The sequence below is a fragment of the Helianthus annuus genome, chromosome 1 (assembly GCF_002127325.2).
Source record: "Helianthus annuus cultivar XRQ/B chromosome 1, HanXRQr2.0-SUNRISE, whole genome shotgun sequence".
NCBI classification, from domain to species: domain Eukaryota; kingdom Viridiplantae; phylum Streptophyta; class Magnoliopsida; order Asterales; family Asteraceae; genus Helianthus; species Helianthus annuus.
Genome location: NC_035433.2, coordinates 100,139,200 through 100,151,732, shown reverse-complemented (window position 1 = coordinate 100,151,732; position 12,533 = coordinate 100,139,200).

Here is a 12,533-nt window from a genome sequence, read left to right as displayed (position 1 = left end):
TCCTCCAGTCTCCTCCATCAGAGTTCCAGAAGAATGCAGAAGAGTTTCTGACACAACTTCTAGAACAGGATCAGAAAATCTGCAACATGCTAACTGACCTGAAATTAAAAAGAGAGCATGAAATCACATGGAGAAAGGCCAGAGTCTACGAAATCTTAGCAAGTGTTAACCCTAGCGTGTAATACTTTATATATATTTCATTAAATTCCTATTTTTCTATGTAGCAGTTCATTTTAATAATATAAACATGCATGTTAACATATTCTAAAATGTCAGTGTAAATAAAAACTCTCAATATCATCAACAGTTAATCAAAATAAGAAACAAACCTAAAATGCAAAGGTCTCTTCTCAACTGTTGTAGCACAACTGACTTTTCACGATAGAAGATACATATCGTCCGTTGAACTTGCAACTCTCTCATCAAAGAAGGTAGCACATGCAACTTTTCACGATGTTGCAACAATTATACTGCAACATTGATATTGAAAGGTTGATGTGTGATGGGAAGCTTCATTGAAACGACGATGTTGGAACAATGATACTGGAACGATAACATGTAAACAGAATCATCAAACATTCGAACAATGAAGTGTAATCGGAGAATAGCGGCTGAATCACGAGAAAGATGTGTTTCAGAGAGAGAGAGAGAGAGACACGCTTGCAGATATCAGCGAGAAAGATTTGACTGTGGAGCCAGATAATTATGTCTTATTTACAGGATTAGAATTAGAATATATGGTTTGAATTTTGAATGTGGAGCCAGAATTTTGAATTGGGAACAGATTTTGATTATAAAATGTTGAGAGCAGATGTTGAGGGAACTGGATTTGAGGGAGAGATGAAAGTGTGGAGCCAGAATTTTGAATTGGGAACAAATGTTTGATTATAAAATTTTGAATTGAATATGGAGCCAGGATTTTGAATCGTCAGAGGTTTAAGGCAGTGGTTTGATGGCAGGCCTTTGGAATATGAATGTGGGCCAACTTTGAATTTTTAAGGCTTTTAATATTAGGCATTATGATGTAATACTGACATGCTGTAACATCCCGTGTTTCGAAAGTCAAAGTCAAAGTCAAGATTGAAGTCAAACGAAGAAAAGATTGCTAATTCCGATTTGTCACTCCTTGCTCAATTCATGTTTTGACTTCTTTGACTTGTAGCTAGTCTTTTTATGCTTTTACGTTAGTTGTATTATGTGGAGTATGTATTAGTAATCGATGTTATTCGCTATTTATCAATGTTTATCGCTTATCGCAACTCAAATTATGTGATATGGTTATCGTTATACGTGTGTGTGCTCTTATGTGTTACTTGTGCGTGTTTATTTATGTTTATGTTGTGGTGATTAATCGAAACGCAATCGAGACGCTATCACAATCGAATCGCAAACGCTAAACGCAAGTTATTTAGGATAATTGTATGTTAGATATAGCAGATGGGATTAAAAGTAATTTGAATAGGAAACTCTATCGCATCGCAACACTTGCAATCGCAATCGCAATCGAAACTGCGAAGCTCGTCGCGCCAACCACTCGAACCAAGTGGCTAACCGACCAAGTGACCAGCCGCTCGATCGAGCTACCGCTCGATCGGCCAGCCACTCGGTCGGGCTGCCAGTTCGACCGACCAGCCACATCCCACCCTTTCCTTTTTGGGAAACCCTATAAATACCCCTGTCAACATCACACTTACCACTTTTGCACTCTCTTGTCCGACCAAGCGCTCCAACCTCACCTTTTCTCCGATTTCTCGCTATTCCGGTAAGATCTCATCCTAAATATTGTACTTCCTTAATCTACACGCACTCCTACACCTTTCTATCTTTCGAATTTTAACTTTTAACCGTGAAATCACTAGATTTGAGGTGTTATAGGATGATGTCATCATGGTGTTCTTATGAACTTCATGTTTTTGGCCTCAATCCACCAAGAACAACTTAGAACTAACCGATTTTCACACCAATAAACAAAGATCTTGAAAGATGGTTCCTAACTTTCTTTCAACTCTTTTATGCTCATTGCACTCAAAACCGTTAGAATCGGGCCTTGTTCTAGCCTTCTAATCTATCCTAGTGATGTGTTGGCTCAAGATCCGGATTCTATCCACGAGACCACCGATTTCGGGTTAACCAAGAACAACCGTATTGAACCAGTTAACTGGTTGAACTTGGGTGATTCCTGTTCGATCGGGCTACTGGGGTCAAGGTGGGGTTCTGTTGATTAACACGTTGTCACACCATCTTGATAAACTACAAAACCATCAAGACAGCCAAGGAAAAGACGATCTGGCCGACCAGGTTGGAGTGAAGCTGATCGGACTGCTGTCCGAATGGAGTGCCACCCGATCGGGTGGCCACCCGATCGGCTTGCACCTTGGGGTCCCACACTTAACTTTATTTCAAACTTTTAAGGTTTGGACATCGAACAAGGTGCTGACCGATCGACCTACCACCTGATCGGATTGCCATCTTGACCATGAGATATTTTGACACTTTAACAATTTTCAACATGTTCAAAATACAATGGTTTGCCACCCGATCGAACTACAATCCGATCGATTGACAAACTGCTGTGAACTTGTTCTCACTAAGTGTTCAACCTACCGGATTGTCTCCCGATCGAACGGTCGTTCGATCGATCGACCTGAAGGATAGAAACACTTCTGTTTTTTCAAATGCTACAACAAAAACTTCAAAAGTCAAGCCATCATATACAAACACATCCTTCCCAAAGGAGGAAACAATCCACTCGAAAGGTCATCCGATCGGATGACCATCCGAGCGGATTGTCAACCGATCGACCGGCTACCCGAACGGACTGCCATCCCAATGGAGTACTATCCGATCCACTATCACCTCTCACCCTATTACGTATCGCTTATCGTTATGCTATCGTTCTGATCAGGCTAATCTCACTCTAAGCGCTCCCTTCAATCTATCATCGCTGTGAGTATACTCGAACCCTTTTTACTTTCGCACTTTTGGGTGTTACATACGTTACCTATATTCAAACCACATCGATCACACAACGCAACACTATTTAAACGCTAACCATTACTGCATGTTATACATGACTTAATGAATGCTTGTTTGTTATGTTTACACATGGAATGCTGTCTACCTGCCTTAGCAACGGTAGTACTATTTGTTTGGACTCAGCACCTGTTCACTCAGGGGTTGTTAAGGACTATTAAATACATGGGTCACAGTGGTGATCATGCATTACAAACTGCCTTGGGCAGTCAACCCGCAGTCATTGGTATCGATAGGTTCATGTCGATAACTAACATGCCTCATTTTACACTGTGTACGTGCTGGTTATGCGGAACGATTTCGAACTCTATTATATATATCAAACTTGAATGCTCACCTTTACACTATGTGTATTGACTTTTACTTTAACGTATGTGACAGGTGCTTAGGATGCTTATTTGCTTTGCTTGCTGTGAAATCGAGGCTAGGAAAGGTCTAGAAACCAATAAACAATCGTCTGTATTTAAAAATCTGAGTTGTCAGAACAGAACAATTGACTGGATTTTGTCTGTAATAATTGTGTTATCTTTTATGACATGGTATGGGATGTGTTGCTTTAAATAATTGGCAATTATAGTTGTTATGGAAACTTCTGGGCAATCTGTTTCGCTCAGTGCCATGCCCTGGTGTTTCCGCCACTGGTCGGGGTGTGACTGATTGGTATCAGAGCCATAACTATAGGGAATTAGGCAAGACTCGACCTAGTCCGATTCGATGTCTTAGAAACGACCTAGTCTATAGTTTAAATACCAACAGACCAACTTGTACGGATCCTTAGGGATTGGTACGAGTTTACTTGCTATATCATGCCATTCTTGCCTGCACTACACTATCACTATACACTATTATTCGAAAACAAACGAGTGATTTGATTGAGATTAGGTGTGAAAACCGCAAACTCTCGATTAAATTGCTTGTTGATATGTATTTACCTATAAAACACAAGAATTCGCGTTGAATCAGGAGTGAAATCCCTACTTTAACGCGGATTTTCGTATCTATTTTTTATTAAAACAGGAACGAAGTTGTTAAGCTAGGGTGAAACCCGAACCTTGACGACTTATTCTGCCCTATTTTGTTTTAAAAAACTCTCACCAAAGTCTCGACAGACTCCAACGACTTGAAGTCGCACTGTAACTGGAAGGATGCGTGCCATTCTCCCAAAGTCGAGGCGAGAGTACAGTTCCGAAGGCCAAAGTGTGTACAAAAAGTCCTTGTGAATAGTCGAGTCGCTTTGGGTAGTCAATGTCTATCAAGCCTTAGACAATCTACACTCGATTTCGATCTCGCATTTTCGTCGATTTTTATGTGTTTCGATTCTGAGCCCGCAACTGCTGACTCTGATATTTGTAGATTTTATGCGTGCTTTATGTGGATTTGCTGTTTATATGCTTTGATTTTGGTGATTTACTCGCTTTTCGCTGACTCGCTTCGATCGACGCCCACAAACCACACTACACGAATCGTTGCTCGCTTATGCTATACGACTCGATGTGTACCCACAATCTCTATTCTCGAACGCTCGCGACTTTGAATGATAGGTTTCTGTATTCTGACTGCATCTGTGTGCTTCTAAGAGAACTATATGCTTATGTGCTTCTGTGCCTTCCGTGCTTACGTGCTTCTGTGCTTATGTGAATCTGTGATTATGTGCCTATGTGTTACGTGATTATACGTGTTCCTGAGCTTTAGTAGTATTAGGCGTGTGAGGTGAGATTCGATTATATTGAGTCCTGTGGCGATGTCTGTTGCAAACAATGTCGTCATCTGGATCTCGCGCTACCCAAGCTGCTCGCTGAAAGCAAGCAGACAAACATCTCGCCGCTATGGTTGCCAAGCAAATAGCAAAGGTCGTGCCTCAAGTCGTCAGTGAGCTGTACGAAAACATGAGCAAATCGTCTGAGGAATCAAGGACAAACTCGCCAAAGTCTGGGTTTAGCTTCAAGCAGTTTAAGGCATGCAGACCGAAAGAATTTATTGGCGAAGAAGGCCCTACGGCTTTGTTCCAATGGTTTGATTCGATCGAGGTCACCCTGCGTCAAAGTGGATGTCCTGACAATCTCCGCACTCTGAATACTACCGGTGTCTTCCAGTCCCGCGCCTTAGACTGGTGGACAACCGATAGAAACAAACGCGGAAACGATGTAGCTTATGGTCTGTCGTGGGATGAGTTGAAGAACGTCATGCTTGAAGAGTTCTGCCCTCCCCATGAGCGCCAAAAGTTGGAGGACGAATTCTGGCACATTAAACAGAAAGATGGTGACAACGCTGCTCTCACTGCTCACTTCAAGCAGCTCAGTATCATCTGTCCTGATCAAGTCAAGACCCCAGACATGACGATCAAGAAGTACATTCGAGCTCTGCCAGACTGTGCTGCAGATTTTGTGCATGCCTCAAAGCCAGCAACAATCGAAGAAACTTACTTGCCTGCCGCTGAAATCAACGACAAGCGGGTAAAAGCTGGTTTTTGGGATGAAGCTTCAAAGAACCTGCACAAAGCTACTGCCGCACCAACTGCTGAAACCGCCGCCGCTGCCCCGCAATCGTCAAAGTCCTCTCGTCGCAAGAGGAAGAACAACAACAACAACTCCAGCAACAAGAACTGTGCTGTCACTACCGCTGCTCCTCTCCAAGCGTTACCAGCGCAGCAACCGCAACACCAGCAACACCGCCAAGCTGCACCAGTCACCTATGCGCCGCATGCAAAGCGCGCGTATACTGGTCCTCATCCTACCTGCTCGACATGCACTTACCATCACCCGGTGGGTATTGCCTGCAGATATTGCGTTCACTGCAATATGTATGGCCATTTCACCGCCAATTGTAAAACCGGCCCCCGCAACACCGCAGCCCCCGCTCAACAAGCTCTTCTCACCGCTCCTCAAGGCCAACAAACGGCTCAGGCACCCGCGATCAACGCCAGAGTCTGCCTCACGTGTGGTGATCCCAACCACTTCGCAAACATGTGCCCGAACAGGGTCGTGAAACAAGAGCCTCAGCAGCAGTAGCTGCAGCCTCAGCAGCAACAGCAACAAGCCGCCCGCGCCAGAACTTTCAACATCAATGTGCGCCAAGCCAGGCCGACAACAACGTGATCAATGGTACGTTCCTTGTGAATGGTATATATGCATCGTGTTTATTTGATACTGGAGCCGATAACTGTTTTGTATCGTTTGACTTCAAGAAGCTCCTTAATCGTAAGCGCTCCCATCTCCCCTCAACATTCGATGTCGAAGTCACCACCGGAAGAACCGTCGCTGTTAATTCTGTTCTTCGTGATTGTACTCTTGAGCTCAACAATCACATCTTCCCAATCGATCTTATTCCAATGCAGCTCGGAAGTTTTGACATCATAGTAGGCATGGACTTTCTTCGCGAAAACCATGCTGAAGTTGTGTGCTTCGATAAGATGATTCGATTCTCGCTCGCGAATGGTGATTTATTATGTGTTTATGGCGAAACTGCTTCGAAGAATCTCAAGCTCATGTCATGTGTCCAAGCTAGTAAGTATCTCCGTAAGGAATACAAAGCATTTTTGGATAACATTGTAGTAGCGGAGAAGGAAAAGAAAGGAAAGATAGAAGTGAAAGACGTCCCTGTGGTTCGTGAATTTCCTAATGTGTTTCCTGATGATCTTCCTGGCCTTCCGCCAAGTCGTGATATCGACTTTCGTATCGACCTCATTCCTGGAGCCAACCCTGGAGCCAACCCTGGAGCCAACCCTGTTGCCAAAGCGCCTTATCGCCTCGCTCCGTCTGAAATGCGTGAACTCTCAAGTCAGCTCTAGGAACTACTTGATAAAGACTACATTCGCCCAAGCACCTCTACATGGGGCGCGCCAGTCCTTTTCGTCAAAAAGAAGGATGGGTCGTTCAGGATGTGCATCGACTATCAGGAGTTGAATAAGTTGACCATCAAGAATCGCTATGCCCTGCCCCGAATCACTGATTTGTTTGATCAGCTGCAAGGTGCCTCATGTTTCTCCAGGATCGATCTACGCTCAGGCTATCACCAACTTCGCATCCAAGAGGAGGATATACCCAAAACCGCTTTTCGCACCCGTTACGACCACTATGAGTTCGTTGTTCTGCCTTTTGGTTTAACTAACACACCCGCGGTTTTCATGGATCTAATGAATCGCGTGTGTAAACCATTTCTCGACCGCTTCGTCATTGTGTTCATCGATGATATCCTGATCTTCTTCAAAGTTGAAAGCCGAACACGCGCAACATCTACGTTTGGTTCTCGAGCTACTCCAAGGGAATCGACTCTATGCCAAGTTCTCTAAGTGTGAATTTTGGTTGGAGGAGGTTCAATTCCTCGGTCACATTGTCAATAGTCAAGGTATTCATGTCGATCCCGCGAAGATTGAAGCAGTTAAGAGTTGGGTTATTCCTAAGAACCCGTCTGAAGTCCGTTCTTTTCTCGGACTAGCGGGCTATTATCGTCGATTTATCGAAGGATACTCTAAGATCGCCGTGTCGCTTACCTCTCTCACGCATACAGACAGATCCTTTGTTTGGGGAACTGAACAAGAGTCTGCTTTCCAAACCCTCAAGAACATGCTTTGCAATGCTCCTGTCCTTGCTTTACCCGATGGAAATGACGACTTCATAGTCTATTGCGATGCCTCGAACCTTGGTCTTGGTTGTGTCCTCATGCAACGGGACAAGGTTATCGCTTACGCGTCCCGTCTCGTCAGCTCAAGATCCACGAGAAGAACTATACAACCCATGATCTCGAGCTAGGCGCAGTCGTTTTTGCGTTGAAAATTTGGCGACACTACCTTTATGGTACAAAGTGTACGGTCTTCACCGACCATAGGAGCCTACAACATATCTTCAACCAGAAAGAACTTAATATGCGTCAACACTGATGGTAGAACTTCTCAATGATTACGATTCTGAGATTCGTTATCATCCTGGCAAAGCAAATGTCGTTGCCGACGCTCTAAGCCGACGAAGCTACCTGCATAGCACCCACAATGTTCCAGCCCAGCACCACCTCGAGTCTCTCATTAGCGAAGCTCAGCATGCATGCTTTACTAATCGTACTTTAAAGAAGGAGAGAATTCATCACGATGGAGCCCAGTTAGTGAATAAACCAAATGGGATATTCCATTATCTGGACCGAATTTGGATCCCTAAGCGGAACGATTTGCGACAGATTCTGATGGACGAAGCCCACAAATCTCGGTATTCTATTCATCCCGGTGCCGACAAAATGTGCCAGGACCTTCGCTACAAGTACTAGTGGCCGGGCATGAAGAGAGATATCGCTCTTTACGTTGGAAAGTGCCTGACTTGCTCAAAGGTTAAGGCTGAGCATCAAAGGCCCTCTGGCTTGCTGGAACAACTGTTGATGCAGATTTTGTGTCCGATGCTTGTCGAATAGATTAGTTATTATTTTACGCTGAATTTGTAATAGTTAGTGAAACGGTCTATCGAACGTGTATAGACCCGCTCGTTTGAAGTGGTCAAACGAGAGGGTTATTCGGTTGACCGTGTGGGTTTTGCTAGACAAAGATTATGGTTGTATAATGTTTGTGTTGAAGGATAAGGCATCGAAGGATTGTGTATATCCTTCGATGAGCTCGAAAGATATCCATCGATAGATGAAGATGGACCTCGAAGGATATGTCATCCTTCGAGGTATATGTGTATCTTTCGATAGCTGGATGATCGACAGATGATCTATCGATCGGTCAGTTTGATCCTTCGACCATACAACCTGTGTTGGGTATAAATACCAACACTTTGTCATTTGCAAACCTAAGAGAGTGAAAGAGAGAATAGGGGAGCTCATTTGAGAGTTCCCTGTGAGCTTCAGTGTGTCTGGGAGAGATCACCACTTGATCTCTCCCCGAATGTATACTCCTTTGGTATTAGTTCGGTTATCATGTAATCGGGCCGACTTGTAATGTTATACTACCGGATTAATACAAAGTTGTTTGTTTATCATCTCTGATCTCTTCCGTCTATGAACATAATCATGAAAATCACGGTTTCAGTCCCGAAACCCGGACCTACAATTGGTATCAGAGCCATGGTGCCCGATTTAGTAAATCTAACAGTTTACTAAGTCACATGTGCTCTAGATCTGTGATTTTTGTGCTTTTTGTTCAAGATGTAAAAATGGTGAAAATCAAGAAAAACTCAGATCTGGACCCGAATATTCAGATCTGTGCTGAAACGAGTGTTGGGTTTTATGTTTTTCACCTAAACATTCAAGTTATCATCATCAAAAACTGTATACAAAGTGTTTCATCAAGTCTGCAAATTTACACAGTCGTTGTGTTCTTGATGTTCTTGGTATCTTCATACTTCGAAAGGTCAAACAGTTCCTCGAAGGGTCAAGTAGCTCCTCGAAGGGTCATCCTTCCTTTTCGATGGATCAAACTGTTTTTCGAAAGATCATCTATCTGTTTCGAAGGGTCACCTGAACAGAATCAAGGATCACCTTTACCCCTCAACAACCTCGAAGGATCATCACAATCCCCAACAACCTCGAAAGATCAAACATATTTCGAAGGGACATCAACAACTTCGAAAGATCAGATCTGATATGTTCGAAAGATAGCAACTGATGTTTGTGAAATCCAGATCAGACATGTGCTCGAAAGATCTGTGAATCATCTTTCGAGACCGGTTTGGTGTTTGTCTTTCGTTTGATCTTTCAGTTGATCCTTCGATAAGTTGATCCTTCGTCAATCATCTTTCGTTTGTTGATGTCGGCTGATGTGTGGCTCTTGTCAGCTGAGATTATTGTCAATAAATGAGAGAAGATGAGGTTGGTGGCTGCTTGTTGTTTATCGAAGAAAGAGAAGAAAACGAAGACAGTGATGTGTAGCGGCTGGGGAAAAGGGAATTAGTAGGGTTTTGGATTTTTAGATGTGTATTGAGGAGAGAGATTGTGATTTTTCATTTGGGGCCCATCATTTAATCAGTTTCCATAGTGGGCCACTAATTTGTGAAATCATTTTCTTTGTTGGGCTTTAAACTTAAGTCATCGTAGACTTAAGTATTAGTGGGGCAATTTACTTAAATCTTGTGCCCACTAATTGTTAAGGAATGGTTGTTGGTTTGGACCCAATTATGTGACTGCACAAAAGTTGGGACTCTTGAATTTTGGGCCATGATGTAGCTATTTACTGGGCCTATTATTTTTGGATGTTGACAATGATGAGACATGGAGTCGTGGACCCGTCTTTATTCGTGAGTTGCATAGTTGGGTTGAGGTTTGGTGAAGTTGATTTGAATCGCGCTCCTAATATCAAGGTCAAAATTCGTATGGGTTTTGGGAGCGCACGGGATGATGCGGCATGATGAAAACAAGAGATGATGAAAACTTGATTGTTGAAAAATGTGGGGTAGTCACGGTTACCGATGCAAATGGCAAAAATGGTAACGCGACTATTATGGGCCAAAAACAACACGGTATGTTCGCTTCCGCACGTCAATATTTATGATTGTTACCGGTTATTCGTAAATGTTCGAAAGCATTTTGTTTATTGTCATATTCTCGCATTTGAAAACGAACGTATGAACCTAGAACGTCAATACCGGTCCTAACGAGTTCACAAAGTCTTTGGAGGGATACAAGTCGGATCCTACGGGGTACTAGGCGAAATTTCTTTATCAACTAGAATATGAAACGAAGAAATATTTTTGTTTATTGTCATATTCTCGCATTTGGTAACGAATGAATGAACCTAGAATGTCAATACCGGTCCTAACGAGTTCACAAAGTCTTTGGAGGGATACAAGTCGGATCCTACGGGGTACTAGGGGATGTTCTTATTCAACAAGAATATGCAAAGAAGAAAGTCGTTTTCGTGATTTTTCGGAACCGAGAACATTCAATGAAGATTGATGACAGTTCCGCTCAGTGGAGGGAATTGGTGAACATTTGAAGATAAATTTTACTCAGTGGAGAGAATTTGTTATGTGAAATTGACGACAGTTCTTTGAAGTGGAAAGAATCTGTTAAGGTTTAGAGATTTTACAAAAGAAATGGGGGGATAAAAATTTCCATATGTTGAATTTCTTCGGTAAATTTCTAAACGCAATCACAGGTGGTAGAGTTTGTGATTTTCTGGTGATACAAACGGTTCTGCGTGGAATGTTTTGCACAGACACATATTTGAGGATTTTAATTAATTCTCCAGCCAGCGTGAAGGGTTTTGCACGGAAACATACAGGTATCTAAAGTCGACAGTTGTTTCAAAGCGTTGTTTACTGAAGACCTGGGGAATCTTTATGGAAGTTGATAGTTCAAGGCTGAAGACCTGCAGGATTCGGTTTTGGGTTTGATGTTTCTTTGGGATTTTACAGGGATCTGGGGGTAACTCAATTCGTTGAGTTTGCAAACGATGTACTTGGTCAAGCTGACTTCCTGAGTACTGATGCTGAAGATCCGTAGTGCATTACGTGGTCAACTTCACAAAGGCGAGACAATGAGATCTGGATGTAGTTCAACTAAGCGTGCCGTTTGGTTTAGCTTGCAAGGGATACACTTGGTCTAGCTGACTTTCCTGAGTGTTGATGCTGAAGATTAAAGTGCATTACTTGGTCGATTCCACAAAGACGGTTTACAGAAGACAGTTCACCAGAAATCTCTATCAATGTAGTATGCTTGAAGATCAAGACTTGATGCAGTTTTTTTTTAAAGAATGGAACCCTTATCAAATGCCGGTTGGAGTATTGGAAGATCAGCGGAAGATGGGTCAATTGAGCCTTTTGAGGAAATTGCACAACACCCAACACGGATACGCGTACTTTGAGGGTGAAATATTATACAAGGAGCATCAAGATACTACTTACCTGGATCATCGGTCAAGGGGGAATTTGTTAACACAGAGAAGATAAATACTTGACTGAAGATCGATTGCAGTTGCATTTTCAGCATTCGACAGCAACGGACAAGGGGGAATTTGTTGATGCAGATTTTGTGTCCGATGCTTGTCGAATAGATTAGTTATTATTTTATGCTGAATTTGTAATAGTTAGTGAAACGGTCTATCGAACGTGTATAGACCCGCTCGTTTGAAGTGGTCAAACGAGAGGGTTATTCGGTTGACCGTGTGGGTTTTGCTAGACAAAGATTATGGTTGTATAATGTTTGTGTCGAAGGATAAGGCATCGAAGGATTGTGTATATCCTTCGATGAGCTCGAAAGATATCCATCGATAGATGAAGATGGACCTCGAAGGATATGTCATCCTTCGAGGTATATGTGTATCTTTCGATAGCTGGATGATCGACAGATGATCTATCGATCGGTCAGTTTGATCCTTCGACCATACAACCTGTGTTGGGTATAAATACCAACACTTTGTCATTTGCAAACCTAAGAGAGTGAAAGAGAGAATAGGGGAGCTCATTTGAGAGTTCCCTGTGAGCTTCAGTGTGTCTGGGAGAGATCACCACTTGATCTCTCCCCGAATGTATACTCCTTTGGTATTAGTTCGGTTATCATGTAATCGGGCCGACTTGTAATGT